The sequence below is a fragment of the Ursus americanus genome, chromosome 19, assembly GCF_024610735.1.
Source record: "Ursus americanus isolate L20-20 chromosome 19, mUrsAme1.1.p, whole genome shotgun sequence".
Taxonomy (NCBI): Eukaryota; Metazoa; Chordata; class Mammalia; order Carnivora; family Ursidae; genus Ursus; species Ursus americanus.
In genome coordinates, this window is record NC_142145.1 from 57,379,704 (window position 1) to 57,404,147 (window position 24,444).

General features: G+C 39.5%; 1 protein-coding gene across 5 annotated transcripts in view; it reads right to left on the bottom strand.

Moving 5' to 3' along the window:
* The window catches only part of PIEZO2 (piezo type mechanosensitive ion channel component 2), a 450,496-nt gene that overhangs the window by 124,166 nt on the left and 301,886 nt on the right, over positions 1–24,444 (bottom strand). The window lies entirely within an intron of this gene.

Genomic DNA, 24,444 nt, shown 5'->3' on the forward strand with positions numbered 1-24,444 from the left:
CATTTATGGGGCAATTTGATCATTTTAAAGCTATATAACTAATCATTTATTTTGAAATATAACTTTATGAGGCTTGTTAAATTTTGAATTGATTTACTTTTTATATTATTTCTACTATATAATCAGAAGGTATCTGATTCTATAATGGGAAATTGTATAAATATGATTCATTTAGAAATTCATTTCATATGACCTTTTTCTAAGAAAGGATTTTACTAAGTGAATAAAATTTTTATGTTAAGTGAGTCTCATATCTTTCTATCATTTGTATCTCTTAGATGAGAACTTCCTTTAATTCTTATGTTACGTTCTTCATTCAGTTATAAGATATTCAAGGACTACAAGTTCCTCACTTGTAAAACCTCTCAGGGTTCTTACTGTTTTCTGTCACAAGGCAAGTGCCATATTGGTGAATTGCTCAACATAGATTTTAAAGTAAGCTAAACAGAAACTAAACTTTCTTCAATTTTATCAGAAAAATATGTTATATTAGAACTTTCTCTTTACAGGTCTTTTCTTCTAAGTCTAGCCAAATATTTTGTAATTAGCATTACAAAAAAGTGTTTCCTGCTAACAAAAAGAATTATGTCCCTCTTAGGTGGAATGCTCCGAAAATTGTTTTGCAGTCCTAGATTAAAATGTCAATTTCCTGTATACAGTGTGCGGAACTGAAAGTTTTGAGATTTAGAATCAAACATTAGCTGAAAGTCTCTGGGTTAGTCAGGCAGCAAGTCTCAGACCCCAAGTCTTTCCTCTTCTTGTCCCACACCCGGTGCATGTGCTAGCAATGACTGCATCAATCATCGGTTTACAAATACCTGTGTTGCCCTGTCAGAAAGTCAGTAGTAATTTCTGCAGCTGTCTGTAAACTGACCCACATGCCTCCTAAAAGTCCACATTGACACTCCACAACTTACTGTTGATATCATAGCTTATTCCAAACTGATTTTTCACACTTCTGTAAGAATACTGAGGATTAGTCTCGTGTTTTGTGCTCTGAGTTTGGACTAACAAACACGGGTAAGAAGCTATAGAATGATGGATTGTTGTACCCTTTAAGGAACTTCTTCTGACAGAACTATGTAAATATTGTAAGACCTAAGAGTTCTCTTTTCTTTTCTCTTTTTTTAAATAGGCTGGATACTACAGAAAAAATTTTTTATATAAGATGGGAAGTTTGTACTTTAAGTTTCACATAGTTTCTGGCACTAAAATTCTAGGATGCTGTGCAACACCCAACTATTATTAAACTTACTCAGTTAAACCTTCCATAATTCATTATTGCTTCTTAATATTGACAATACAAAGAAAAGTGAAATGATCGGACCTGGCCTCCAGGAACTCACTCTCAATCTCACCACAGTGATGGGACAGGCTCGTTTGAGGACAGCAGGATGCTACAGAACCCCTTCTGTCTGGGGGTGTTTCTGTCTGGGAAGGGTAGTCAGGAGGAAGAATGTTACATGTCAGGATAGTCAAAAAAGGGTGGATGAGTAAATGAGAGAAGAGAGAAGTCCTGTGAGATGTTGCCGGGCTGTGGGGCTGGGCTGGGAAGAGAAACTGGGCACAGTGAGAACAATCCTCTATTTTTGTTACTGGTGCATCATTGGATATTTATAAGCTTCCTTCCATCTTGATGATTCCCACTTAACCGCTAGTGTATTTACAGTGGTCCTAGTTCACATTGATTGAATAAAAATACCTATATTGTTCATTGGTCATTAAAACTGAAAAATGGCTATCTTACATCTCTCCATAGAACTATCTCTTTGCCTGGGAAGTATGGTGACACAGCTATGGAGTTATGAATTCCTGTTTATTACTTATTTAGAAGCGGAAAGATAAAGCTTCTCTCTTCTATGCATTTGGAATATCCTTGGACCCCAGTCTAGTTCTTCAATAACAGACAGGGGTGCATTTAGTCGGTGGCTCGTGGTCTCTGAAAATCCAGTTCCTTATAAAACTTAATAGAATTGAGGGTAGGGAGGGGGCGTAAACAGGTGAACAAAGAAAGGGGCATTTTCCAGAAGATCTTATGCAAAGTGCTTAAGATCTCACAAACTCTTCTATTTTTCAGAGGATGGCTGGAGACGGCTCCCTGTGTGATGGTCAGTTCCCAGTAGAAACATATCAGACCCTTGGGTCACACGCTCCTGCTTTGGTATCTGACCTGTCTTGCTCTGCTGTTTATTTCATTCCCAACATCCCTGTCCACAAAACAGGTCCTCAGCTTCTCTTCCTGGACTATTATAACACAAAGGGCGGTCTCCAGGTTCTCTCCCCTCTACGGTGTGACCATTGCCAGAGTCACCTTCAGAAAACTCAGGTTCAGCACGGCACCTTCCGCTTCCTATTTCCTATTCTGGAGAATAACTCCAAGTCCCAGCAAAGTATCCCCCAGACCTTCAGCAGCCAGGTCTCCTTTCCTTTCTCCCAGACACCATGAACTCAAGCTACACTGGACTATTTAGGGTTTACCATTAAGTCTTAGTCCCTTTGGTCTTGCTACTTTTTGCTTTACCAGAGTTATTTCCAGGTTGCTGTGACTTTTCGGGGGTTGCCAAATCAACTATTGGGGTATGTGTGCCAGGGAAGCTTTGTCCACTCCTTGGCAATGCAAATCCAAGGCAGCAGGCCAGGCAGGGCTCACAGACTCTCAGATATCTCTCAGGACCACTCCAGCCCCACCCCAACTGCATCCCATAATCTACACATATCAATGTATTCCTTCCAGATATGCTCAACCACTCCAAGTTACTGCAGGGGTCCCCAGGATACCAGCAGCCGAGGAATGCATAATTATATTACCACCATAGCCCATCACCTGAACCCTCATGCTCATTTATGATGGTGGTTGTTGCTGAAAGCATTAATTCTTCATTGTTTCTTTTGGTCCAGATGGTCTCCGTAGTTAATGTAAACTGATACTCTAAAAGCAATTTCCAACTCTCTTCATTTAGGTTTCTTTTTCCTTTTTCTGTCTTTTTTTTTTTGTGTGTGTGGGATTTCCTGGACATCATCAAGGCTTACATCTTAGGAGCTAGGGAACTATCTCTGGGAAATGTATGATTTCTAACTAGAATAAATCTGTCCTGCCTGGCACATCCACAATGACGGGATTTGTAGTCATAGTGTGTAATTGGTTATCAGTTTATGTGCTTATCTCTCTGCCCAGCTTGATTCTAATTCCTTCAAAAAAGGATATGGGTTTTGTCATCTTGCTTTGATGGAAGCACCTAGAATACAGCAAGTTTAAAGTTGAAGCTTATGAAAATGAATTAAAAGTACCAGGACTAAGTTATATCATGAAGTTATAGTAGGTGACCGTGGTTATAGTAAGAGTAGAGACTAAGGGATAGCAAAGTTCCTGCTTTTGAAAAAGAAAAAGAAAGAAGGATGGGAAGGAACTATAGTTCACAGGAGAATTCTAGAATTTTTAGAGAAATATTGCTGTGGCCTAGGCCACACCATGCAAAATTATAGTGCCCTTGGTCTGGGAAATAAGAACACAGAATAAGAGCATAACAAAGGTATTGCAAGAACACTTTTATCTAAATTCTATCTTGGATCATAGGTAACATAATTATTTTTGTCTTCTACAGGCTGCCAAAAGAATTTTGAACTTTATCTTTTGGATGGATCAATAAATGAAAGTATATAGTCAAGAAGTAACTTTTTAAACTCAAGAGGTTGATAATTAAGAAGCAATAAGAGATTCAAATATCCAATAAGAGCAAACTATGGAGCAGCCTGGATCATTCCTTCAAGACCCCAAAACTGCACTTTACTCAGATTATTACGTGTAAAAATTCATCCCACACCTTTTGATAGAAGAGGACATCACAGCTACAAGAAGTATCTCTGATCACAGGATTTGCTTCTTCTTCCCCTGCAGGCCCAAATGGACAGCTGACTCTCAGCTCTGTTGGGGGTTCTGTGGGCTCACTGTAGATGCCTCTCCACCTGCCAGGGGACACTTGCTTTGCACTTTTTTCTCTTCCTCCAGAGCACTCATACTATCTGACAACATACGGTGAATATGAACTGGCAGTGTATTTGCTTCAATTTGCACATGTTGGCAGATTTATAAAACCTCCACCTGTTTTCAGGTTCATTCTGACCACATCTGCTTGGTTGCTAGTAATACAGAAACCTAGCCACTTGCAAAAAACTATGTAATACTGAAAATAACACCACATTTTTAAAAGTCTTAATTGTGGTAAAATACATGTCACATAATTTATCGTCTTAAATGTTTAAGTGTACAGGGCAGTGGTATTAACTATAGTCATTGTGCTCTGCAACCGATCTCTAGAACTATTTCATCATGCAAAACTGAAACTCTGTACCCATTAAACAATAACTCCCTATTGCCCCCTTCCCTCAGCTTGTGGCACCTGCCATTCTACTTTCTGCTTCTGTGGACTTGACTACCTAGGCACTCACACAAATGGAATCACGTAGTATTTGCCCTTTTGCATCTGGCTTATTCCACTGAGCATCATGTTCTCAAGGGTCATCTATGTTGTAGCCTGAGTCAGAATTTCCTTCCTTTTTAAGGTTGAATAATATTCCATTGTATGTATGGACCACATTTCGTTTACCCATTTCTCTGTATATGAACACTTTCACCTTTAAATCATTGTAAATAATGTTGCCATGACCACAAGTGTACAACTATCTCTTCAAGTCCTTGATTTCAATTCTTTAGGACAGAAATAGGATTGTTGGGTCATAGGGTCATTCTATTTTTAATTTTGTGAGGAGCCTCCACACTGTTTTCTATCATGGGTGCAGCCTTTTACATCCCCACCAACAGAGCAGAAGGGCTCCAATTTCCCCACATCGTTCCCAACACTTCTTATGTTCTCCTGTTTGATAGTAACCATCCTAGTGCATGTGAGGTTGGACATCACGTTTTTCATTTAGCTTTTTCTTTTCCAGATCTCAGAGCTCTTTATGATCCAGGCCTCTCATGATACCGGGAGGCATATTCTTCAGTTAAATAAGCATTGGCTAACTAGAATGGATGAGTATGCAGTTAGGTTGATAGAAGTCTGGGCAGGTTTTAAATTCTCTTATGAAACCAGGGAATATAGTCTTTCCAACTAGAGTAAAATGATTGCTTTGGGGCAATAATTGTCTAGAGAAACTATCTTTTAACAATCTTCTCATTTTAACCTTACATCCTTTAATCGAAATAAATGGGGGACTGAATGGAGGGAAAAAAATAGAAAGGGAAAGAGGGCAGAAGAGAGAGATTTTCCCACTGCCAGACTTCCAGGGTGCTTGCTTTGCTATTTCTATTCTGAGACCATTTTCCCTGGAGAGGGGTTTAGTGGCAGACTGCAAGGGTCCCAGTGCTCCCCATGGTGATTATTCTGGAGATTCATGAAACACAAGAAGCCAAATGAATCAGCAGTCATTTTCACTGACTGTTATACACACTCACCTGAGTCAGGTGAGTACCCAGGAACAAATAGCAAATAGACTTCAAAGAGGGAAAGGTGAAGCCTCCTTTCTGTAAGCAAGTCATTGTTCACAGGGAAGCATAGAGCCTTTGGGACGAACTGTGTTTGAAGGTATAAAGCTAGCCCTAACTGCCATTGCCCAGAAAAGGTCCTTGGGGACCTGATCTTTTACGCAAATATGGGTACCCTGAAGAAGTCTGTGCAAGTAACTTGGGGGGAAATCACCAACCACTTAAAAATAACCAACTTTTCTTTTTTCTTCCATCTCTGCCCGCTTTTTCCCTACCCTGATGATCATAAGTCTAAGGGTAACAACATGTGGGTTTATTATTAAAGGTTCAAAAAAAGTGATGAAGATTCAGGTGGTATATATTCTATCATATTTTGGATTTTAAAATTAATCCCTTGAGTTAAATGGCCTTAGCATGAACTCAAAATAAACTTAAAAATAATCAGAGGCTATAAGGCTCAATGAAAAGAACAGGAATCTAGATATGGATTCCAATCCTGCCTGAATTATCAGCTGTGTGGCCTTGCATTACGACATTTAACTTTTCCGAGCTTCAATTTCCTCCCTTAGAAAACGAGGCTAGTCAATATGTATCTTGAAGACATATTGTGAGAATTAGAAATGACAGAAAACTTGGAAATAATTTTTCTGCCAGTTCAACTTGGAATTGTTGATATGGGGTTTGCAAATATCTGGTGTAAAATACTTTTGGATTGCAAGCACTACGCCAGTAAATTTATTTTCAAATCAGACAGGTATTAATTTCTTCCTTGTATAAAAATATAGATCCAGAAAGGTCAAGCTGGAATGATGTATCTGTGTTTTGAACGGCACTATAAATAGCTAATATTTGGATATGGTGATGTTAATGAGAAATAAATGGAGAATAGTTTCTTGACGGTACATTCAGGTTATAATCTAAATAATCATATATGCTTTTTAAAAAAGATTTTATTTATTTATTTGAGAGAGAGAGGGAGAGAGAGCAGGGGGAGGGAAGAGAGAGAAGCAGACTCGCCGTTGAGCAGGACCCTGATGTGGGGGTCCATCTCAGGACCCTGAGATCATGACCTGAGCCAAAGGCAGGTGCTTAACCAACTGAGCCACCCAGGTGCCCCATAAATATCCACATATACTTCCTTCTCACACAGAGAACATACATTTCCTGCTCTAAGGAAAACCATTTCAAAATTCTTTTTTTTTTTTTAATAATAATCCATTTCAAAATTCTACCCAGTTATGCAACTCCCCAGCTGGATCCCTATGTGATGGTCGGTCATTTCTTAGAGTTCAAAAAATATGCCATAGAGTTCTGCAAAATTGCACCAAATAGTAATATTGCAACTGCAGCAAAATCTCCCATTGGGAAATATGGAGTTTGGGCAACACACCACACTACCAGGCTGTAGTTATTATCAAATCCTGCTAGATGCTTAATAGGAATTGACTGGGACAACTTCCAGCCTGGCAGACCAGTAAGTATCTTGCTGGCATCTCTTGGTTCTTCTCATTATGAAGGACTTCCCTGTCCATTGTCTCTCTTGATCCATTGATCCAATATGAATCTCATCCACTCCCCAGACCCATTTCAACTGCTATGTGTGGTTAACATTTTGGTGTATTTAATGTCTATTGTCCTCATTTAAGCACAGATCACAATGTCTTATATCATTAGTCTTCTGTTATATGTCTGTGTCCTGTGTGTTGAAATAGGTTGTAAACTCCTCAAGGGCCAATATCATGCAGTTCTTGGCATCTTCTATAGCACCTACAATAGTTTTCCAAACAGTCCATACTCAGATTTATTACAAGCCTGGCCCTAGGAGTAGCCTTACTAATACATTTTCAAGAGTAATTCAAGATATCAATCACAGATTTTAGATTTCAATCATGTAATCAATGCAAAACAATGCTGCAAACACAAGCATTGCAAAAGTATTTTTCAAGGACTCAGATGTGAAAGTCTTAAAATTGCCTGTTTAAACACTTTGATCAGGTTGACATGGACTGCTCTATCAATGTTCAACGCCTAAAGATGAATGGTTCCAAGGTGGTTGATTCAGTGAACAATCACTCAGGTGTATTCTCTTTTCCCTGATGTCCACAATGCATTGTTGCTGTGCACTCTCACACTCTTTCTTTCATGGTCATGATTTCAGCATTGTGTCCTCAGACATGATACCTCCACAAAAGTTCATTGATAGGTGGAGGAAAGGGAAATCTCATTCCAAGAGCTTTTTAGTTGCAGCTCCAGGTTTCTACCTAGAATCACTTCTCTGTAGTCTAAAGAACATCCCTTAATGTTTTGTGTAGTGTGGATCTGCCGGTGTCAAATACTATTTTTGTTTCTCTAGAAAAATCTTTATTTGACCTTTATTTTCTCCACCTACATCCTTTAATACACATTTATACATTGATTTTTTTTTCTTTTCTTCCAGCAGAATTTGAAAGATGTTGTCCTATTGCCTTTTGAAGGGCATCACTTCTGACTGTGAAAATTCTTATCATTGTCCCCTTGCACATACTCTATTTTTCTGTTGGGTTGCTTTTAATATTTTCCCCACCATGGGAATTACAAAATTTAATTATATTGTGTCTTGGTGATACTTGTTTGTGTTTATTTAGATTGAGGTTTGTTGAACTTCTTGAATTTGTGGGTTTATATACTTCATCATTTGGGGTAAACACTTGCCCACTATTTCTTAAAATGTTTTCTTTCCTCACACCTATCTGAGACTCCAATTACATTTATGTCAAATCTCTTGAAATTATCCTACAGGTCACCGTGGTTCTGTTTATTATTATAATTTTTCAATCTCTTTTCTCCTTTTGTACTTCAGTTTGAATAGCTTCTGTTACCCTATATTTAAATTGATTCATTGTCTAGTAATTTTCAACTGGATCCTGGACATTGTAATTTTTACATTATTGAGGATCTGGATTTTGTTGTCCTCCTTTAAAGAGTGTTGAGTTTTGTTTTGGCAGGCAGGTAAGTTCCTTGCAGATCAACTTTATCCCAGCAGGCTTGTTCTTAAGTTTGATTGTTGTGGGTCTGGAGTTGCCTTTATTGTGTAACTAGTTTAACAGTTAGACTGTTAACAGTTAGACTCAGTAGAGTAGTCTCTCCATTCTTATTGGCTAGAACTAAAGTGCTTTCCCAACCCTCTGTGAGCTCTGGGAGTTACTGAGTTTACACTTTCTCAGTATTTTTTCCCTCCCCAGGACTATTGCTTTGTCCGGCTTAATGGAGTCTCACCCTATGTGTGCATAGCTTAGAATCCAGTTAAAGTATCTGGGTGACCCCATGCAGATTTCTGGAGCTCTTTCTCCATCCTGTTCCCTCCTCTCCATTAGTCTGTGCCACAAATTTCAGCCTCCTCAGCTTCTCCAAACTCTGGGCTCTCTTTCTGCCGCCCAGCAAGACCACCATGCTCTGCTGGGGTTCACCTTTCTATACAACATGCAGTAAATGCTATCAGGTAGAAAGCTGGAGTAATCATAGAGCTTATCTTGTTTTTTTTCCCTTCTGTCAAGCACCACAATCCTACACTTCCAATTGTCCAGTGTTTGAAAACAGTTGTTTCATATACGTTGTCTAATTTTCACTGTGATTGTGGCAGGAAGGCTAGTCCAGTACACTTTATATAACTTTTAAATACCTGCCTGGCTAACACACATACATACTTGCATAATGGTATCTGCTTACCTATCTACCCAGCAGTAGGGGATTCTATTTAGAAAATTTTTATCATAGATTTACCACCTGTAAACACAACCTGGATAATAAATATCTAATCTAAAAGCCCACACATAAAAAATGAATGATTATGTTCTTGACTCACTTTTCCTCTCCTTCCTTCATTTCAGATACAACTGCAGTTTTCTAGGTCATTGTTACCAGGAGTATTAGTCATGTGTCTCCCCAGCATCTTTTCCACCAGTGATTCCTTCTCCTTTTCTGTGCCCCTCACGGAAATGCACACTCTCCCGCATCTCCCTCCATACTCACCTTTCTTCAACTCTTATCAAAGAACCTCAGGAAAATTTCTTCTTTTCTTTTCACTGTCTCTTCATATTATTTGTGAATATCAAAGTAATTTAAGTGACAAATTATAAATGCAATAGTGCTAGTAAGGAGTATGTTTCAGGGAAAATCAAGTTACAGATTTTGTAATGAAAACAGATGTAAGGACAAGTTCAGTCACTTTCTAAAACGTGTTCCCCAAACCATCTATGAGGACCATTTAGGAAATACCTGTCCATTGCATACAGATACATTTGTAAAATACAATAAAAAGTAATTAATAGAAAAATAATCACATGCCTGAATGCCACAGCAATGCCAAACTGCTATATAGGTTTTAAACGTTTTCTCTCTTTACACACATTTCTGTATTTAACTTGTTGAAAATTTGTTTCAAACAATTCATGGAACAGCAATGACCTGCTACAATAGAGTATCCAGAAACACTTGTCAGAATATTGTCAGTAGTCTATTACTAAAAGTTTGACCATCTCTAATTAACCTTTTCCTCAGATACATCTTTCAATATAAATATTTATTTCTTAAATTTCACCTATCAGTGAGATCATATGATAATTGTCTTTTTTTTTTAAGATTTTATTTATTTATGTGACAGAGAGACAGCCAGCGAGAGAGAGAACACAGCAGGGGAGTGGGAGAGGAAGAAGCAGGCTCCCAGTGGAGGAGCCCAATGTGGGACTCGATCCCGGAATGCCAGGATTATGCCCTGAGCCAAAGGCAGACGGTTAACGACTGCGCTACCCAGGCGCCCCAGATAATTGTCTTTTTCTGATTGACTTATTTTGCTTAGCATAATATCCTCTAGTTCCATCCACATCATTGCAAATGGCAAGATTTCATTTTTTGATGGCTGTGTAATATCCCATTGTGTGTGTGTATCTATCTCATATCTTCTTTAAGAAACAAGGCAGAGGATCATAGGGGAAGAGAGGAAAAGATGAAACCAGAGAGGGAGACAAACAATAAGAGACTCTTAATCTTAGGAAACAAACTGAGGGTTATTGGAGGGGAGGGTGGTGGGGGGATGGGGTAACAGGGTGATGGATATTGGGGAGGGTATGGGTTGTAATGAGCACCGGGTATTTATACAAGACTGATGAGTCACAGACCTATACCCTTGAAACAAATAACACATTATATGTTAATTGAATAAAAAAAAAAATAAAACAAAAACAAAATAAACATTTAGAACTGCTCTTCACAATGTAATTAATGTTCTTAAAACTACCAATATAATCAATATTGAAGATGATAATTCCCTTATTGGTGTGTGTACAGGGGGAGAGTCTTTAAAATCATTGAGGAAACACTAACACATATTTTCTGTTGTGCTTTGTGTCATTGGAGTGTCTGACAGCTAGTTGGCAGAGAAGCTCCCCGATCTAGCACTGTAAAAGGAATGCTGGCACACCAAAGTGCTTCCTGCTAAATCCCAGACCCGGAAAGAATGGAAGGAACCAGGCCAGGATCTGATGGCCTCCAGTCAACCAATGGGATCTGCTCTCATGGGTGAAGAAGGCGCGGACCTAGCGCCTACCATCTGCCACACTTCCTGTTGGATGTGATCAGCATCTCTCTTTGCAGTTTTGTATTTAGTGAGGACAGGTTGGAGAGCACTAAGCTGCTCATGAATGTCTACTTCCCAAGTTTCTAAAAATAGTACAAATCAAAAGACAGCCAAAAAACAGAAGCATGATACTTTGGATTAAGCTAGCTTTCATAAATAAAACTTGAGACTTAACATCTATATCTAAACCAAATAAGTCAGTGGCTCCATGGACTTTTGGAACTGGACTGGACTGAAATCTGTGTACTTCTTTTGTGTTATATAGTCCGCTATTTTTAAGTAAATAGAGTATATCTTAAATTAAGACATTGTTTAATATGACATAACTTTTTTTCAAGATTTGGAAAGTATTTATGATCTTTTACAACTTTGCAGCCAGTGGTGGGAACCTCCATTCCATTATACGGTACTGCATCAGTAGAGGCCTGAGGTGTGAGAATGTGCACTGGTCCTCAGAAACGTGTGAGAATTTCTCTTTTAAGACAGAAAATGTTGGGGCACCTGGGTGGCTCAGTCGGTTAAGCGTGGCTCAGGTCATGATCTTGGGTTCCTGGGATCGAGCCCTGCATCGGGCTCCCGGCTCACTGGGAAGTCTGCTTTTCCCTCTCCCTCTGCCTCTCCTTGTGAATGCTCTCTCTCTCTCTAATAAATAAATAAAGTCTTAAAAAAAAGACAGAAAATGAGCTTCCATTAATTTGTCTTAGAATTTTTGTCTTTTTAATTTAAAACAATTTTAGCTTTCAGATTGTTTAATTTTGAATAAGTAGTAATTTTCCTGTTGTATATGTGACTTGAATTATTTACTTATAGCATATTTTGGAAATTTCTCCTAATAAAAATTACCTGAAGCTTCTTTTCTTATCCCCTTTATAACTATGATGCATTTTTAACTGTCCACTTAACAATGAAAGTATTTAAGAGAAACACTACATACAGCCCTGAATTTTTTCTTTACAGCCACTACTGAAGGCACTAAAGCACCATCTATTACCTAGTGAATGTGGAAATAAAAGACAGACTGAGAGCTGTGTACTATTTTGGTGAATGCGTGAGGGAATAATATTCTTCCTTAAGTTAGTTTTCATTCTCTTATATGGCTTTGCTTCAATTGAAACAAAGTGTCAGAGGTGCCTGTGTGGCTCAGTTGGTTAAGTATCTGACTCTTGGTATTGGCTCAGGTCCTCATCTCAGGGTCCTGAGATGGAGCCCTGCAGTGGTCTCCTCACTCAGCAGGAAGTTGGCTTGGGATTCTCTCTCCCTCTCCCTCTCCCTCTGCTCCTCCTGCCACTCATGTACACCCGTGTGCATGCACACTCACTCTCTCTCTCTCTCAAATAAAATAAATAAATATTTTAAAAAAGAAAAAGGAAAGAACAAAGTGGAGAAAAAGAAGAGGGAGAAAGGATTACATTTAGGTACATTCAACAGGTGCCAATATAGGCAAGATAAAATCCATCTTTGAAGTATCAGAGGGAAGAAGAATCCTATAATTATTTGTCCACAATGCAAGGGATTGAACTAAACCACTTATAAGTAAAATTCTTTTAAATTTTAAAAATTGGATATAAAGACAGAACTTATACTAACATTCTGCCACATTTGCTTCTTCTCTTACACTTAAGCAAAAAAAAAAAAAGTAGTGGCCTTGCCCATCATTCTCATCCTCCCCCTCTCCCTTTTCCACCCAATACTATCTTGAGATTAGTGCATATCATTTCCATAAGCCTTTACTCACTTTTGCTACATATGTTTCATCCATAAATAATGCATACTATTGTTATATGAATTTGACTTTATGTAAGTGGTCATATTTGTATATACTCTTAAGCACATATATAATAAAGGTCATTTTAATTTCTGGGTGGTATTTCATTGCAGAAATAAACCAAGTACTCTAGAAATCCAGAAATGGAATATTTTACAGGAAAAGAAAGATACAAGTATCATTAATTTGTGGGGAAAATGTACTAAAAATAAAGGCAATAGGAAGGTGACATAAAAGCCTTCAAGACCTCAATATTTTTAGAGCATTTCCTTTTTAAAAAAAAAAGATGATGGATTTCTTTATTTATTTTTATTTATTTTTATTTTTTAAAGATTTTATTTATTTGAGAGAGAGAGACAAAGATAGCCAGAGAGAGCACGAGTAGTGTAGAGAGGGAAAAGCAAGCTCCCTGCTGAGCAGGGAGCCCCCATGTGGGGCTCAATGCCACACCCTGGGATCATGACCCGAACCGAAGGCAGACGCTTCACCGACTGAGCCATCCAGGTGTCCCCTGCATTTGGTTCTTATGTACAGCTTTCTCTATGGTACTTTTCAAAGCTTCTTTTGGATTTATGTGTTAGATATAGAAAAATTCTTGCATATGTGCATACATGCATATTTAAGGATGTTAATTGGGCATGGGCCTATTACTATAGGACAAAGCAACTAAATTTCTAAATGACCACCACTGGGTATGTTCAAGTAAGTTATGGCATATCCATGTGTATTATGGAACTTTATGCACCATTAAAAATAATAAAGAATCTCTCTATATATTTGACATAGAAAACATTGCAAGGAATATTTTAAAGTAAGTTTTAAATTTTGGAATAATTTGAGATTTACGGATCAGGTATTCTGTAGAATGTCCCTTAGTTTTTGGTTTGTTTATTTACTCATGATTAGCAAGAGTTATGGATTTGGGGGGAGGAAGATCACGGAGGTAAAATGCCATTCTCATCACATCAAGGATACATGCCTTCAACACGACTTATTATTGATGAGGTTAACTCTGACCACTGAGCTGAGGTAGTGTCGTTAGGTTTTTCTACCATAAAGTTGCTTTTTTTCTCCTTTCCTTATTTTACGCTTTGGAAAGACGTTCTATGTTAAGCCCACACTAACAGGGTGGGAAGTTATACCCCACCGCCTTGAGGGGTCAGTATCAACATGAATGATGTGGAATTCTTTCATATGAGAGAATTGTCTCTTCTCCCCTATTTATTTATTAAATCATTTATTTAGATCCATATGGACTCATGGGATATGGTTTTAACCCAATACTGCTTTCTTTATTTCATTGCTCAAATTGTTCCAGCTTTGACCCCTGGGAGTTCTTTCAGTTTGCTCTAGTGTTTCTTTGACGAGTCTATTACTTTGTTATTTTCTGGCACTACAAGATGCTCCAGACTCATAGTCCTTGACTAAACCCTTGAGTCAGCCATTTCTCCAAGGAGCACTGGTTCCTTTTGCTGGAGAATGGTATTAGAAACAAAGCCCTGGGCACTAAGTGTGCTCATTGCTTCTGAGGTGTCACCACTTGTATGCCCTCTCAGCTAACAGAGCAAGGAAGTACTTGTGTGCATACTTACCCATGGTCACATACATATCTGTGCATATTTGTGTATATAACCATCTGTATCTATGCTACAACACACATGATTCATACTGATGTCTCCAACTCTACACTGTTATCAAATGGTTCTAGACTTCAGCCCTTGCTTATCTGTGAACTTCCACTCAGTGAGAAACCTGGCCTCCAATCTGCCTTGCATTTACTTATTTATTTAATCCCAGTACACATGTACAGCTGTCTCAGAATTATTAACACATAGCTCTATGGTAAACAACTTTATCAACTGGAGTATAGTACTTATGCACTGTTTCTTTTGTCTCTAGTCTTACAATCTCTACTCATATCCAAAGTTTCTTAAGTAAGCACCTGTCTCCCTATCCCCTTCAGTGAGGTTATAGCAGACATTTGTAACACAGATTATTTCACCCCAGTCTGCATTCCATGCTGGGATCCTCTAATCTCCTAATTGATTATTTTTAAATTTGCATACTTTAAGGTTCACTCTGTATGCTATAAAGTTCATTGGGTTTTGACAAACGTTTGGTATCATGTGGCCACCACTATAGTATCATAGAGAGTAATTTTGCCACCTTAAAATGTCTCATGCTTCACCTGTTAGCCTTCTCACATCCCTTACCATCTTTACAGTTTTGCCTTTTCTAAAATGTCATATAAATGAAATCATATACTATGTAGCCTTTTGGAACTGGCTTTTTCCCTTAGCAATATGCATTTAGGTGTTATCCTTCCTGCCTTACTTTGACCTTACATATCTTCTTATGTGTACATAAATATATTGGGAAAATATTTGGAAAGATACTTATTATTGAACTCAGCTATCTCTGGTGGAAAGGAATTGAATTACAGATAGCAACAAGGCAAAGGAGGGAAATTTTGATCTTATTCCCTCATATATCATATATATATGATTTATATATGAATATTCTGGTTGATTTAGCTTTTTTCCAATGAAAATGTGTTACCACTGTAATTTTAAAGATTATTTGAAAATATTCCATCCTCTGCCACCTTTGTTTTCTTTTTTTGTTCATGTCCTTATATTTCTTAGATGTTCATTTCTATAACTGATACAAAGATTTTTTATTAAAAGCATTTACAATTTATCCAGAATACATCTAGCATTTCCTTTTGTCATGCATTTTGCCTATGTTTTGGTGTTTAAAACAACTTCAACTAACCCAGTTTTCCTTACTTAGACGAGCATTTTTGCCTCCTTTCCTTTCTCTCTCTCTGCTCTTTTCCCGTTTTTCTTTTGTATTACCCTCTCCACTGAACCTTAACAGACACCATGCAAGGCTTACAAAGAGTTTTCAAAATAGTTACTCTGAGAACTGCCAAGATGTGATTGCATCAACCATTCTGAGAAAAAGACATAAGAAACTGGCATCATCTTCCAACAATTTCAGCTACAAGTTTTGCAGCAGTTACAGATAAAGACAACCACAACTTTGGACAAGACCACAGTCATGTACCCGTCTCTTCTCTATGCCTCATAAAAACTAAACCTTCTTCAGCTCAGGGAGCTAAAATTTTGAGGGGTTTGTTGATGCACACGAAGTGAATAATGCCTTTAACTTCTTCTTTTTTTTTTTTTTAAGATTTTATTTGTTTATTTGACAGAGATAGAGACAGCCAGCGAGAGAGGGAACACAAGCAGGGGGGGAGTGGGAGAGGAAGAAGCAGGCTCCTGGTGGAGGAGCCTGATGTGGGGCTCGATCCCATAACGCCGGGATCACGCCCTGAGCCAAAGGCAGACGCTTAACCGCTGTGCCACCCAGGCGCCCCTTGCCTTTAACTTCTATATGAATCCTTTAACTATCCTTTTTCTTTAACAATGTCAAAAAGAAAAGTAGTTTCTGGTAAAACAACAACAACAAAATCTTCTATCCAAAAAATAAAAAACTAAGCAATTACATCTCAAGGGCATGTTATTAAATAAGCAGATTTTATAAGCAACGGACAGAATAAAGACAAAAAATATTGCCTTATCCCAAGGCAAGCTTAACAATGAATAAATCTAGGAAAGCTCGAAATAGCATGATGGCATTAATTAAAATAAAACCAATCCTGTAGATAGTCATATGTCATTGAACTTCAAACTTTAATAGTTGGAGACAGGATGTTGAAGTATTACTTGATATAAACTTTTCCCACTTTCCTAGAAGTGTGCTAAAAATGGAAAATTTTCCCAAGCTTTTACCATTTGAAGTTGTTGGAGTTTGACTAGTCATTAACTAAACTGGGTATTGGACAATAAATTCATCAAAATGAAAAATGGAGTTGCTGCCCTGTAGGGATCCCTATTTTAATAAAATGGTTGGCAGTTCTGGTGCATTGTGACTACTCTCTTTTATTAAAGGAGCCAAGTTTTCCTTCCATCACTTTCTAAATGAACCTGGAAGAGCTGTAAACTAAAGGTAAAACCTGCAGAGAGAACAGGTTCTACGGAGATCATGAATTATTGCAGTGTGTGAGATTTTGATGTCCAGATAGGCCCCTGCATCTCAGGTGGTGAACTGCAAACTCTGATTCTTCTCACTACCAAATACTTACACCAGTATTACCACAATGCAGGTGACAATACTGGGTCATGTGTTCAGAGAAATTCCAACGTCTGTAGTCTGAACATCCCCAAAAGTATCAGAGCCTTATAATACATTCCACTCCCTTAATATCTAAGGCTGAGAGTTCCATCCCACCCCCTATAGGTACCAAAGTGCTGTGTCCTCAGGGTTCTGGTGGATGCTCCTTGGTTGCTTTCATGAGTTCAACATATGTGGAAATAAACCACACAGAGGCAGGAATTCACAGGTAAACTCAACTTTCATGAGCAGTAATGTGCATTCATTTCCTGTCTGTTCATCAGTTGTTCATGGTTTCATCTCACTGTCTCCTCTCTGCTTCCCCAAATGAACCCAACTGCTGGTCAGGAACTGTCATCCCCAGCCCTAGCAGCTCCAGCTCAGCACCATTTTCCAGCCGTTGATCAGATCCTTCCCCCTCACGAACAATCCTGACCCCTGGTTCAAGCTACTCATGTTCCTCACCCCCAACCCAGAGCATTCCCACAGCATGCCGTGTTCACATTGATCTCTCTTCTCTCCTCAAGTTTTTACCCCTTACTTACCTCAACTGTTGAGAGCTGCCTTGCATTTTTATGGTCATATATGATTTGTACCCAGTTACTTCACCCTCCTTATCTTATTTGATGGCTACTAAGTTTCTACTAATAGGAATATAGAACTCACTGTAGTAACCACTGAAATTCTAAGAACCAGGGTTGAAATTTATACCTCTTTGCATCACACGGAGCATGTAACTCAGTCTTTCTCTGGCTGAGATGTTCTTCCATCGCCTAGAGATGCTGGTAAAATGTCAGGTCTTAGATCCCAGCTCTGAGCGTTCTGCATCTCCATAACCGACTGAAGCCCAAGGGAAAGCACTTTTTAAACTTGTCCTCTAGTCCCCAACCCCAGAAATTCTTAAGGCATGAAAATTCAAAAAGCTCTGATCAACTAACTGAATGCCAGTCTAAAACAATGCCGAATAGATACAAATGAAACGAAGTTGGAAGCATCCTCATTAGACAAGAACATTTCTAATCCCTAATTTCTCAGTAGCATTGAAAGGAAGCGAGAATATTTGTGAAGGAAAGGACTCCTCCTACAGGCAGACAAGGTACTGGCAGAAGCCATGTAGGTGTTTTATTGAGGCTCCTGTAGGGCTACTGTCTTTGCCCCAGGAGGGGGCTTCCATTATCATGCTAACTTCACAGACAAAGACACACATAAAAAGGGTAATTTGCCCAATGCACATGGATCCTGGCAAGTGGCTGAGCAACATTTGAATACCAGATCAAATTGGCCCTGGAAGAGGGGAGAGGAGTTTTGTCTTCTTCAACAAGAACAGAAATGGTAGGAGCTTATTAATAACATTTGTTGAATGAACAAAAGCAGGAAGGAAGGACATGGGGAATTCAAACAAATAAAGCTCTGTAATCCTATCAATCCATTGGACATGATAATCGGCGAGCACGCCTACCACGGTAATGTGCTGTGAAGTGCTCCTCTTTGTGCTTTCTTGTACATCCGAAGAACTTGTTAGAATGCCAATTTCCAGGCCCCCAGCTCTGAAGATTCTGGATTTTCAAGTCAGGCAGGGCTCAGGGATAAGCATATTTTTTGGATCAATACTTCAGGTAATCCCTAAGTACACCCCTGAAAGACCCTGAGAGGTGGCTCTCCAGGACCTGACATTTCCAATGGAGACCTGTCTACCCCGCCCTCCACCACCTGCTCTGATGAGCCCGCTTCATAGCTGTGTAGGAGCGAAGCGCTAGGAGAGGCATTTTCTTTAGAACTGGATTGCTGGCAGCTGCAGGCAGACTCGACTCTGAGAGAAAATTCAGCCCAGAAGGGGCAGCTGTGGCTCTGTGTGGCTCTGGGATGCAGCCACCCTGGAGAGATGCAGTGATCGTGGGGGTGGCATTTGGTGAATGGCTGAGGACTGGAGGATGCTGGTCCAGGGTAACAAGGTGATTGGGGGTGGGGGGCAAGCATGAAACAGAGACCTGAGGCACTGGATTCACTTGTTCCCACTTTCTTTTCCCCTTTGGTACTTGGAACTACTGTGGCTCCTGTAGCCTCTCTCCTCTCTTGGAGCCACCTGAGGATATTTAAAAGTACACTGCCTGGCTCTACCTTGAACCACCTGGAATCTCTTCAGGTGGGGCCGAAGGTGGCAGAACAATTATAAAGCTCTGCTGTGGGTTTGTATTTGCAGTCAGAGCTGAGAAGTGACTATGCTTCCTACAAGGGTGAGCAACTCTATAGCACAAATTGTATACAAACGACGCAAGTTGTAAAGACCTCACCTCACAGAAGCCTTAAGAGCCAGTCTCCCTGTTTCAGTCTATTCTACCCTCAGGCTTAGACCAAGCTCATCAAGCTTCTAGGTCTCTGGAGAGATCCCTCCTTCTTTCCCCTCAGCTTCAGCTCAAATACGCTTTCCTTCCTCAGTTTGGAACCTCAAGACTCTGCTTATATATCTGCAAGTCCTTTGGAGAACTCATTAGTTTACTCTTTCCTGAAACCAAAGGTTGCCATTGTAAACACATCCTTGGCACTGGCTAACATTCGTCCCAAATGCTTGTTCTTACTGCTTTTCTACAGAACTCATTACCTTTGTGCGCAGTAAGAAAACGGGATAGGGCAGCGATTTGGACTATGGGTTTCAGTTAGGTTTGACTTCAAGTTCTGCCTTTGCCATTCTGATCATGTGACTTGGGATGAATCACTTACCTTAACTACATCTCACTTTTCTTATCTTTAAAGTGGGAATACTAGAACCCACCTTACAAATTTGGGGGGGGGGTTCAATGCATTGACTAGAACCTGACAATGGTTAGGGTTCATTAAAACTTAACTGTCGTCATTACGAACCCAGCCCCACTATGTGCCCTGGGTGCCTGCTTTGCCTTTTGTATGTCTTCACAGAGTCCTAGACCTTTTCCGCTAGGCCTGTTATATCTACAACCTAATCAGTTCCACGAGGTGGATATTATCCAACCATGACAGGATGGAGAAGCCAAAATTCCAAAAGCTTATGTAACTGGCAGTCCCACAAAGAGTGAGCCACGACACATGGGAACCCAGGCCGGTTGGCATGCTAAAGTCCCTCACCTCATGAGGCCAAGCTGCCAAGAAAAGGGAGAGAGCTCCTGGATCAGTGGCTCAAGAAAGACTTCCCTTCTCGCTTGAGCAGGAAGCACCCAGTTTCCTCTCCTCGCACCACCTCCATCTCTTCACTTTTATAAGTGTATTGTCATAGGCTCTCCTAGGTTGAAGGCCGTACAAATGACCTCTGTCTATTTGGTAAGAAGGTGAAAGACAGAGGATGAGAAATAGACATTCCAGATTTAGAATATTGAGCAAAAAGCCACAGAAGAGTGTTCACTGTCTATAATATAAAGCATTGTTCTAGAAAGAGAAACTTTCTAGATATCTGTTTAATATTTTTCCAGCATTTTTTACACCATCATTGCGTCAAAAAAGGTTACACTGGCAATACGCCTATGACAGAACTTGACTGCACAGTTAAACTGCCAACCAAGTTTATACATTGATATCTAGTAATTCTTACTAAACCCCAGTTCTGACTAGCAGTACCTTAGCAAATGCTCCATTACAAAGATCCAGCTGCTGTTTTTATGTTAATTCTCTTTATGGAAAAACATCCTTTTACTCTGAGAGTGTAATTAATGTTATTGCCAGAAACTGATATAAATGACTGAAAATTAGCCAGTGTCACTCACACTTCACTTTTCTCCCTATTAGAATATAAAATAAAACTTCTGGCTTTCTAAACACTTTGTGTGATTCTCTTGGTTACTGCGTTACATTAACAAGTTCCCCCAAAATGGAATAAAATAATTCTAAGCCAGACTTAACTTCTCTCTGGAATCACTTCTCACATCTCCAAATTTAAAAGTCCTGAGTTATACTCACTTTTTCCCCCTGACTTATGATTACGAGGATTTATAATGCCATACTTTAATAGTGAATGATAAAGCTGTCCCATGTCAGCAAGCATTCCAAACCCTATTGACTCCATTGTTTTAGGCCTTGGAGATCTATTTTAAATCATAAATATTTTTGAGCTGGAAAAGATCTTCGCAATCACTGACCTCTACCCCTGCCATTCCTATTTCTACTCAGTGACCTCCCCTCCCTTCTTTTCTGGTCCGATATGATTTGCTCAAGGTCACAAACCATATAAAGGAAAACGGTTAAAACTAGAAGAAAGAACTCTGGAAAACTATTGTCAGTCCATTGGTAATTCCTCAACTTTGTTGCTAATGACTAGATTGAGGTAATGAGGAATATGATATAATGCAAATAAATCAATACCACCAAATGTGGCACATAATAGCTGCTCAAGAAATTCTGGCTACTGCTACTATTATTGTCATTATGATAAAGTATAACATGATTTTGGCTTAGGTCAGGGTCCCAGGTTTTTTATAATACCATATTGATGTTGCTGGCAAGTAAGAGTAGAAAAGTGTCCTCTTAAAGATGGAATAGAACAACAATCCTCCTCAGAGTAAAATGGGTCTCTTCAAGGGTGGTAATATTTTTTTTAAAGATTTTATTTATTTATTCGATAGAGATAGAGACAGCCAGCGAGAGAGGGAACACAGCAGGGGGACTGGGAGAGGAAGAAGCAGGCTCATAGCGGAGGAGCCTGATGTGGGGCTCAATCCCATAATGCAGGGATCACGCCCTGAGCCGAAGGCAGATGCTTAACCGCTGTGCCACCCAGGCGCCCCAAGGGTGGTAATATTTGGCACAGATTGGGAGAGTATGGACGAGATGGTAGGGAGAGTGTGTAAAACTTAGCCCATTACAAAACTAATTAGGTTATTCACCAAGAAAAAAAATATATTTCTTTCATCCTGGTAATGCAATCAAAGAAAGGAGATGTGGGCCCCTGAGAATACTCCAAATTGTAGATGGGTTTCTGCAAAACATGCATGCACTCTCACACATGCATAATCTGTATGCTAGCTTCTTGTATTAAAAAAAAGAAATCCTCTTTGCACAGAAATGATTTTCCAAGCCAGGAAGAACCTGAATGAGGTGAGGGTACTGTGCAGTCTTGTATGGACATGAACTGGACATGGGAATCGATACTTCTGGTGGACTTCATTTCAACAGTCCTCACTAACTTTCCTTTCTGCTTTTTCAAGTCTAGAATGGAGAAAGTCAGTGGAGTCAGGGATCCTAAAAGAGAAAAGGAAGTTCCCTCTAAGGGGACAAAACAGAAACTCTTGAGGTCATCTTTTCAAAGTGCCCCCACCCGGCCTGCTGTCATCCTCCCCCTAGTCATGCTGATACATTTCCCTGCAGAATGCTCTCGCACCCTGAATCCTGGGACTGGGTGGGGGAGTGGGACGGAGAGAGGACTGCTCTTGAGAATCTGGGGCCAGCAAACAAGCTTGAGAAGCAACAGTAGATGGTGGCAGAATCTCTTCCCAATCCAAAATTGTAAGGTGTGCCTGGCACAAGTAAAGGTCCCAGATCTAACTGCTGGTGGGGGGGAAACAAAATTGGTTTTTATGTGTGAACGAAAGCAAGGACATGCTGTCAAAAAGGCGAGGGAAAACAGAGGTGTACTAAAAGCGATGTTTGTATTCCCAACCCTTTTAAGAAATGTCTTCAATTTTAGACAAATGTCTTTGCTGGAACAAGACTGAATCTATCTTTAAGTGATCTTTCCAGCAAGGTTCTCCCTATTTCTTATGGAATCTCATCCATGAGTATAATACTGCTTTTTACACATGAGTTTTTGCCACTTTGGCTTCCAATTCCCCTTTTCCCTCTGCATTGCATCATATGAAAAACACAGCCAATGTTTAACGATCTTTTTTCATTAGTTTTTTACTTGTGCTTTAAACACGTTTCCCTGCCAAACCCATAGACACTTTTCGTGTGTGTGGGAAAATTGAATTCTGACAGGTTTCGCACTACATTGTTTTTTTAAGCTTGGAAAAACTTTGCATTGAGTCCCCTGGGCTCTGCATCATGGCTTTGAAGTCTTTTTTGGCACACATGTGTCTTAACTGTTTGCCAATTTGCTATAATTGGGCTTTAGGCTACATGTGAAGAATGCTGCTTTGTAATAAAGGCATTCTGTCCAAAGGACAATTTTGTACCAGGTAGAAAGTGTGCTGTCTTCAGAACTGGGATTGTTGACAGACAAGTTGAGGCCATTTAAAAGGTCCTTTCCATTTAACTATTAAGGCACCCTACCCTCCTCTGATGTCACATGTAGGTTTCATAAGAGAACATTTATATTCTATGAGTGTTTCAAATTTATGGTCTATTTCCCTTGCCTGAACACATTTTCACCTCTGAGAGAAATGTGAGAAATGAGTCAGGACCAGGACTCCCAGGACTAGCCGCTTGTCCCAGGCTCCTTCCTGTGCTGCTTCTTAGGGCAGTAAAGACCAACCTGATGCATAAGCCATGTGACCCTCTGTTCTGGGGAGCACAAGATAAGAAATAGTAAATGTAGGCATTTCAATCACACGTAAATATAACTTTCCCTAAGCAGCCATAATGTAAACATGAATTCGAATACCTTGTTTTGAAGTCCTACATCATTAATAACCAATAAAGTTGCAAAGTGGGAGAGAAGGAGACCAACACCCAGTAAGTGATTCCTCGATGAATTGAGTACTATGTTAAAAGGCTTACACCAACTCTGATGGGTATCTGCTATTGCTTCCATGTACATGGAGATTCGGGGTACACTTGACTAAAATTAAGTAGTGAAGCTTATGAATCCAGGTCTCCTGGCTCTAAATCACATTGCCCTATTTCTCAGATGCAGTAAGTGGTGGTATAAGAAAACCCTAAAAGGATATGGAAAACCTAAGGAAAGGGCATTAGTTATAGGGGAGTTCCATTACAGGACTCACTTACTAATTCATCCTTTTATTTGCTGAGTCCTGACTCTGTATTGGTACTATCATCCGTGCTGGGGTTACCCAGATATATAAGATACACTGTAGAAGGAATATTATTCAAATAATAGAATAGAATTCAAATAATAGAATGCTTCTAGGAAATTGGCTCTGACCTACTCACACCATAGGAAGATGGTTGTTAAGCTTTTCCCCCTCACAGAACTGCTTTCCCTGGATGGTGGGTGGAGGGACATGATGGCTCACTGTGCCTCTTTCTGAGCAAAGCAGCAAGAGTTAACTCTGAAGGGCACCAGGGCTGCTCACTGACCCCACAGGAGAGGACCTAACTTCCGAAGAGAGTAGCTGCTTATCTTCTCTTGCATTTTAATTTACAGGAAGAGTAGTAATTTGCAAATTAATGATTAAGGAGTTCAGGTAGTGCTGTAAATGTCAGAGAAATATAAGGAAGAAGACTGGATAATCCACTTATGGAGGTATACTCTAACAGGAAAACTGA